At 38.1% G+C, this 6,581-nt stretch overlaps 1 protein-coding gene across 2 annotated transcripts in view; it reads right to left on the reverse strand.

Annotated features, from left to right (window-relative positions):
• Positions 1-4,176: 4,176 nt before the first annotated feature.
• Positions 4,177-6,581, reverse strand: part of LOC125296922 (transcription factor MafG-like) — a 7,063-nt gene continuing 4,658 nt past the window's right edge. For both annotated transcript variants that reach the window (XM_048247080.1, XM_048247079.1), the window contains exon 3: positions 4,177-6,581. This exon is cut by the window's right edge and continues 554 nt beyond it. The gene's annotated coding sequence lies outside the window, so the exon portion shown is untranslated.

The following is a 6,581-nucleotide window of genomic DNA, read 5'->3' on the forward strand; positions in this document are numbered from 1 at the left end:
TCCCAAGTCAACCAACATCATCTAATCATCTCTCACATGCATCTCTCACATGGGACTCCAACACACCAAACCAACAAACAAAGACCTTAACTTCACACATGATGGCAGAGCTACTCTACAAACTGATAAACATCACAAAAGTCATAGTGAGGGTCATTAAAGTGATGACTTCCGTTAACTCAAAGACGCACACAAAGCAGGACACACTGGAGTGCTGGGTTGAGATTAACAAAAGAGTGAACTGAGGGCGAGCAAACAATTTATCCTGGTCTGAGCCCCCGTCTGAGCTACAGGGTTTTCCAGCAGGTAAACTGGGCGTGGTTAGGTGGCAGAGCCAAACAATCCTGCAATTTCTCCACAGCACTTTCACCTCAAGGACTTTGTGCAGATTTAAGTGTACATTCGAAAATGAGAAACAATATAATAATTGTTTGAAAAGACTCCCTAAGTTTATATATATTCTAGTGTGCTAATCTCTACAACCCAATAGTATTCTAACAATACTTGATTCTACAGGACTATTTATTTGTCGTGGATAAGAGGAAGGGTTTGATAATGGAAGGCAGTGTTTCCTAGAGAATTGAATTGTATTTGTGGTGGTAGGTGAAGGGGGTTCTGTGTTGGAGTCAATAAGATAAACAGCCTATAATTATACTTGCCTTGCACTACAAGTCGATATTGACAAGTAGCTGTAAAGTTATAGTGTGCTAACCTCCACAACCCATCAGCATTTGTACACTAATGCTTCAAGTGGGATTTGAACTCTCAACCTAAGGATCACCAATACAAGGCATTATCCCACTGAGCCACTGTCAAACCTACACGTTGGCCAGTCACATTCACATGGTAAAAATGTGTATTGGTAAACACACAACAAGAAAAACTCCAAGCATACATTTGACAATAAAATGAAGGGCTTCCCTAAAAGAGTACACCTGAAAACTTTTTGAAATTCTGGGGCAATTAGACATTTGTAGAGATGAACACTAATGGATGAAATATAAATATGATAGACGTAAAAATATGATAGACGGAAAAATCAAAGAAGTTCCCCTAATGATGAAGGAAAAACAAAGAATATAAAGAATAAATGTAATAGAGAGTCCCGGCATTCTGATTCTTGGTAACTGATGAGTGTGAATGTTGATTGACTGATGTCATTCAGGTGCTGTTCAATGGTGTGAATCTTAAATGACAAATCCTAAAGCTCTAACGGGGATTTAAACACTCAACCTAAGAAACACCAGTACAAGGCATTATCCCACTGAGCCACTGACAATCCTACATATTTGGCAGTCACATTCACATGGTGAAAATGTGTGTTGGCAAACACACAACATCAAGAAAATTCCTAGCATACATTTGACAATAGAATTAATGGCTTTATAAAAAAGAGTACAGATCTGAAAATGTGCACTGTTAATGGTATCTGGTAACAATACTTGAAAATGTGAAGTTTCTAGGACTTACGGTTTATAGGAATATAGGTGATCTAGGAAAAATGGCCTAAGTGGTCTAACTTTATTGGCCTATATCTCTGAAATGGAACAAAATATCAGAATTCTGAGCAATAACTTTTGTGAGGCTTGGTCTGAACATTGTCTGTGAGAATTTTGGTGAAGATTTGATTATTTTTGAAGAGTGCGAAACTTTTTATAATGTTTGGCTTTTCCATGAAATTGTGTCAAAAGTAAACATTTTTAGACCATAAGACCAAGGCCAAAAAGATGCATCTGAGTTTAGAGATTAATATTATGAAAGAATTTTGAGTCTAGGTCAATCTGGTAAGGAGAAATTAGCATAATTAACTTTTTTCCCCAATAGCGCCACCTTTGGGTGCAGTACCCCAAATTTTGGGTTATGGACAGAGGGGGGTACTGGTAACCATACCTGAAAATTTTAAGAGTTTTGGAGTTACGGTTTAGGCTGCAGTATGACTTGAGCTACGCTGCTCGGACCCCTAAATAATAATAATGATGATGTAAATATATAAGAATAAATTGGAAAATTCTGGTATACGATCTCCTTATCATTCCCTCAATGCACTACAGAGCAGATTATTTATAGCTTCTTTATCTAAAGTCTAAAGTCTTACCTTGTAGCAAAAGACTGTAAGGTCAGTGACCTCCCAAATGGGATAAAACAGGATTGTTTTGATTGCAACGACTGATATACTGTTTGTGTGTGTGTGTGTGTGTGTGTGTGTGTGTGTGTGTGTGTCTGTGTGTGTTTTCTCTTCAGTAAACATTGTGCAACACTGGAATATGTCATAAAACACTCACCTCACACACTTGACTTGGTATTAATTAATTAATCCAACAAACTCTGGAAAATGGCTGCTCTTTCGATGCTTACATGGACACCTGTTATGCCTCAAAACTGTTAAAATATCAACCGCCTGAGTAATGGCCTAAATAACTGTGGGTCCAAGTGTAACGTCAAGTAAAAACATAAAATGGGTGCGTGCGTGGCCTTTAGATTTGTGGACTCTCTAAGAAAAAGTAATTCACAAAGTATATTCTGTGTCAGCTATAATTGTTAGCCTCTTCATATGGAAACGCAGGTGTCACCTTTACCACCAATGTGCACATCATGGAGTTAAACTTCTGCTCTTTTTAAGAGTCTTGCTATTACATTTATCCTACTTATCCAAATAAAGAATTAAAATGTGTGTGTGTGTGAGAGAGAGAGAGAGGGAGAGAGAGAGAGAAAGATACTTAGGGACCACTGCATGGTCTTGACTTGGCTATAGACACTGGGACAAGATTACAACAGAACTAACTCCACCAACAAATCTGTAAAGACGGGTGTACACAGAGCATCCTCCAACCTGGCCTGCTGCTCAGAGCTGGGGAGGTTCCCTCTACTTCTCAACATAAAGTGATACTGCCACCTACCACCATACAGCTTTCAAGTCCCTTACCCATTTGTGCAAACCCCTATTTCAATTTGGAAACAAAAACAACATTAACAACGCACTTGCCTAAATCTGCATTCAAATAAATTGATTTATTACATCATGGGGGAAGAAATAAAACAAAATAGCCTAATAACAAAATGAGGCTATTCAGAACCCAGAATTATTGCATTGCACCATATTTAAATATCATAAAAGAAGAACAAAATTACAAAATGACCAGAACCTTCACATAGAGATAGGCCTAGGCAGATGTAAACAAATATGGATGCCTATTAGTATGACAAATTGTAGTTTCTGTATAAATGTTTAAAACGAGGAACATTTCCTCCTTAGTTGTATTAGATATGTACTTATAAGGTAAATAGTTTTGCTGAATTAAAAAAAGCATATAAATTAATTTGAAAATATATCTCATAGCTGAAAATATGTATACTATTGAAAGAGGACACAAATAGCTAAAGTCTAGCTAAAGTCAATCAGGACCTGCCATTAAACAAGATAAATGTAAGCTGTGCTTATAATCTATTGGTAGGTTTATCCTTAGTGACAGTGCATACTATGTTATATGATAACATAAAATATAACGTGAGAGCATGCATGTGTGCTTGTGTGTAGGTCTGCATACATGTGAGATTTGTGGCTCATTCATTCTCTTTGCCAGTGAGAGATCTAGGCCAGGCAACTGGGTAAGAATGACAAATGCTGTCCTTTGTCAACAACAAATAGAATCTCACACACACACACACAAATAAACATGGATGCAGTACACAAATCATACAAATACACACCCTTGCTCGTGCACATAGACACCTTACTCAAACCTTTGAAGGTCAGGAACAGAGTCTGTATTGGCCACAGGAGAATGGAATACTCACGACAACAGAACAGACTGTGTGTGTGTGTCTCTCGGTTTGTGTGTGTGTGTCTGGATGTCTGCTTCCACCTACCTGCAGATCAGAGCAGGATAAATGACTTGTTCTGCGCCCTCCGATTTAGGACAAGCACACCTCAACGTCCACCAGCTCCGCTGCTACCCATTAAGTCTGCGTGCCGCGTCCACCAAGGACCCCCAAACTGGGGCATCCGCTGGCTTTTTCTGGCTCTCACCGAACAAATCTGTGCCATCGAATGACCACAGTCTCCTGAACCACTGTCTGATTTAACCAAAAGTCACCTCCCTGGTTATTTTTACCAGCGGCAAAGTGGGTCAGCGAAACCCAGTTGATTGTTGCATGTTAAGGCACCCTGTTACTGAGTACATTTCAAAAGCTTTTTATTTATCATATATAGAAAATAAAGTCAGCTGTTTATGAACAAACATATAATGCAGACACACAAAACTTACACACTTCTGAAAACTGGTCCAACCCACAGTTGTGTTATCCGAATACACAATATCACCTTTAGACAGATAAAAGTCACTTTTCTACAGTATAAAGTACAGAAACATTAAGATGTTCAGTTTTCGAATCTTGAAATATCTATAACAAACTAGAACAGTATTACCCATACAGAAGAAATATCACACATCTCTACTCACACTTCATTAATAAAGATACTGGCACTCAGTTATTTACAAATGATCTCAGAAATAAACAAAGAAAAGAAAGACTGTAAAACATCACTGACTTTACTGGTGACCTCACTCTTGATGATGTGCTTAGAAATTTAATCTGGTAGTCATGAGGTTTATTTACACAACTTGCATCGTCAATATGAATGGATCACCAATATTTGGCTTACATAGGTTCAGCTAAGTGACCAGGGGATAGGAGACTGAAGGGACAGCCTCACTTTGACCATGTGTTATGAAGAGCTGTAGCAACTTAAATAACTCCACCAAACTTAGATCGACCTTTACATGCACATTTCTGGATAAAAATGTGCTCTCAGCAATGCTATGGGTCTAGCCCCACTCTGCAGTCAGGCGACACTATGTCTGGGAGAAGAAGAGGGCACAGAATTGAGCAGTGGAAATCAACCTTGAAGTCAACCTATTTCTATAGGGTTGAACACAAACATTGTTAGATCATAAAGGTAACAAGTGCTGTATTGAGTAGAAAGTCCCATCAAAAGAATTATTTCCTTTAATGAGTCCAGACCACAAAAATAACGTCCATTCTGTGCCAACTGTTTGTCTCTGAAGTAGCATAATTAAAAAAAAAACAGTATTATCCTTTACCTGGGGAAGAAGTCCACTGGCTTTGTGAATAGGCATATACAGCCTTTGGGTTTGGCTGGAGCAGAACTAGTGTTAGGCATCAAAATAATACATAGCTCCAAAACAGATCTTTTGACAAATGTTACATGTTTGATGAACCTTGAATTGGATTATATGTCCTTGACCCAATTCACTACAAGTTGTGCCTTTACCAACCATATTATTTAAGTGTTGCAAAGTGTACTGATTGCTATGCAACGCTTGCTTGTGAACAGATTGCCATTTGGCACCTTGTATGCTACAACAACTTGAGTATGCCATCTTACTACCTTCATAGGGCTCAATATAACCACACACTACAGACCTTGTCTACAGATAATACAGTAGTTAGCTGTACAGTAGAATGATATTAGAGCAAAATGTTGTTACAGTGACTGCACAGTGAGCGATTCTGCCACCAGGTCATGCACAGGTCATACACAAGTCACATCACGGGTCACCTCACAACAGGTACCTATGCAATACAGAAAGCTGGAACACTTCAATAAGCCACTTTTGGTAAGACTGAAAAACAGCTAAGGATTTCTTTGATGGGTATACTTCCTTCCTATCTTTTCTGAAATAACAGCAACAACAACAACAACAGCAAAATAATGGTGAACATTATGTTGAACTGTGTATCTTGCATGGAAATGTTTACAGATGTTTTATAACTAATCATTTTAGAACTATAAAAACTGTAAGGACTGGATGACAAAATAAACAAACTATACTTACGTTACACACACTTGTACCAGTTGGTAATCTATTTAAGTGAGATTTGATTTAAAGCATGGAAACAGTATTACTGCCAGATTTACAACATAACATTGAAATTCTTTTGAATGCATACAAACACTTGCCATGTATATAATCAGTATAACTCGCAATGATTAACCAACACTTAAAAATTCCAAATGAGGACACTAAACAAAGTAACATAGACCAGTGGACTAACTTGACTAGGACACATCCAATGGTACTGACTCTCCATACTATCCCAATCTCTGATATACAGAGATCAAAAGGTAGCTTTATTTAATGGAAGCATCATTACTACGTATCTCATCTGTCAAAAAGGCCTGGCATTTACTACACTTTGAACTATACCAAGGATGCTGTTCTGAGAGATGCCATATTCGATTTATTACGGAGATGATTTTACCATGACATACTTTACTGACATGTCTTTGGGGTCCTGTCAAATAAAGGGAAAGTATTGCCTGCCAGGTCATATCACAGAATAGCCATAAAGCACTACACCTGCTGGTCGTATCCCACATAATACTGTTATTATTGCTCATCTTGGTCACATGACATGTGTAAACATCACTCAGCAATGGAATGAAGAAATAAAATGAAACAGCTACCTGGCTTGATGGAAGAAACAACTCCAGAAAATATGATCTGGCATAACACTACTTTATCCAAGTTGATTGTGCTCTTTGTGCTGCCCAGGTT

The sequence above is a fragment of the Alosa alosa genome, chromosome 6 (assembly GCF_017589495.1).
Source record: "Alosa alosa isolate M-15738 ecotype Scorff River chromosome 6, AALO_Geno_1.1, whole genome shotgun sequence".
Lineage (NCBI taxonomy): Eukaryota > Metazoa > Chordata > Actinopteri > Clupeiformes > Clupeidae > Alosa > Alosa alosa.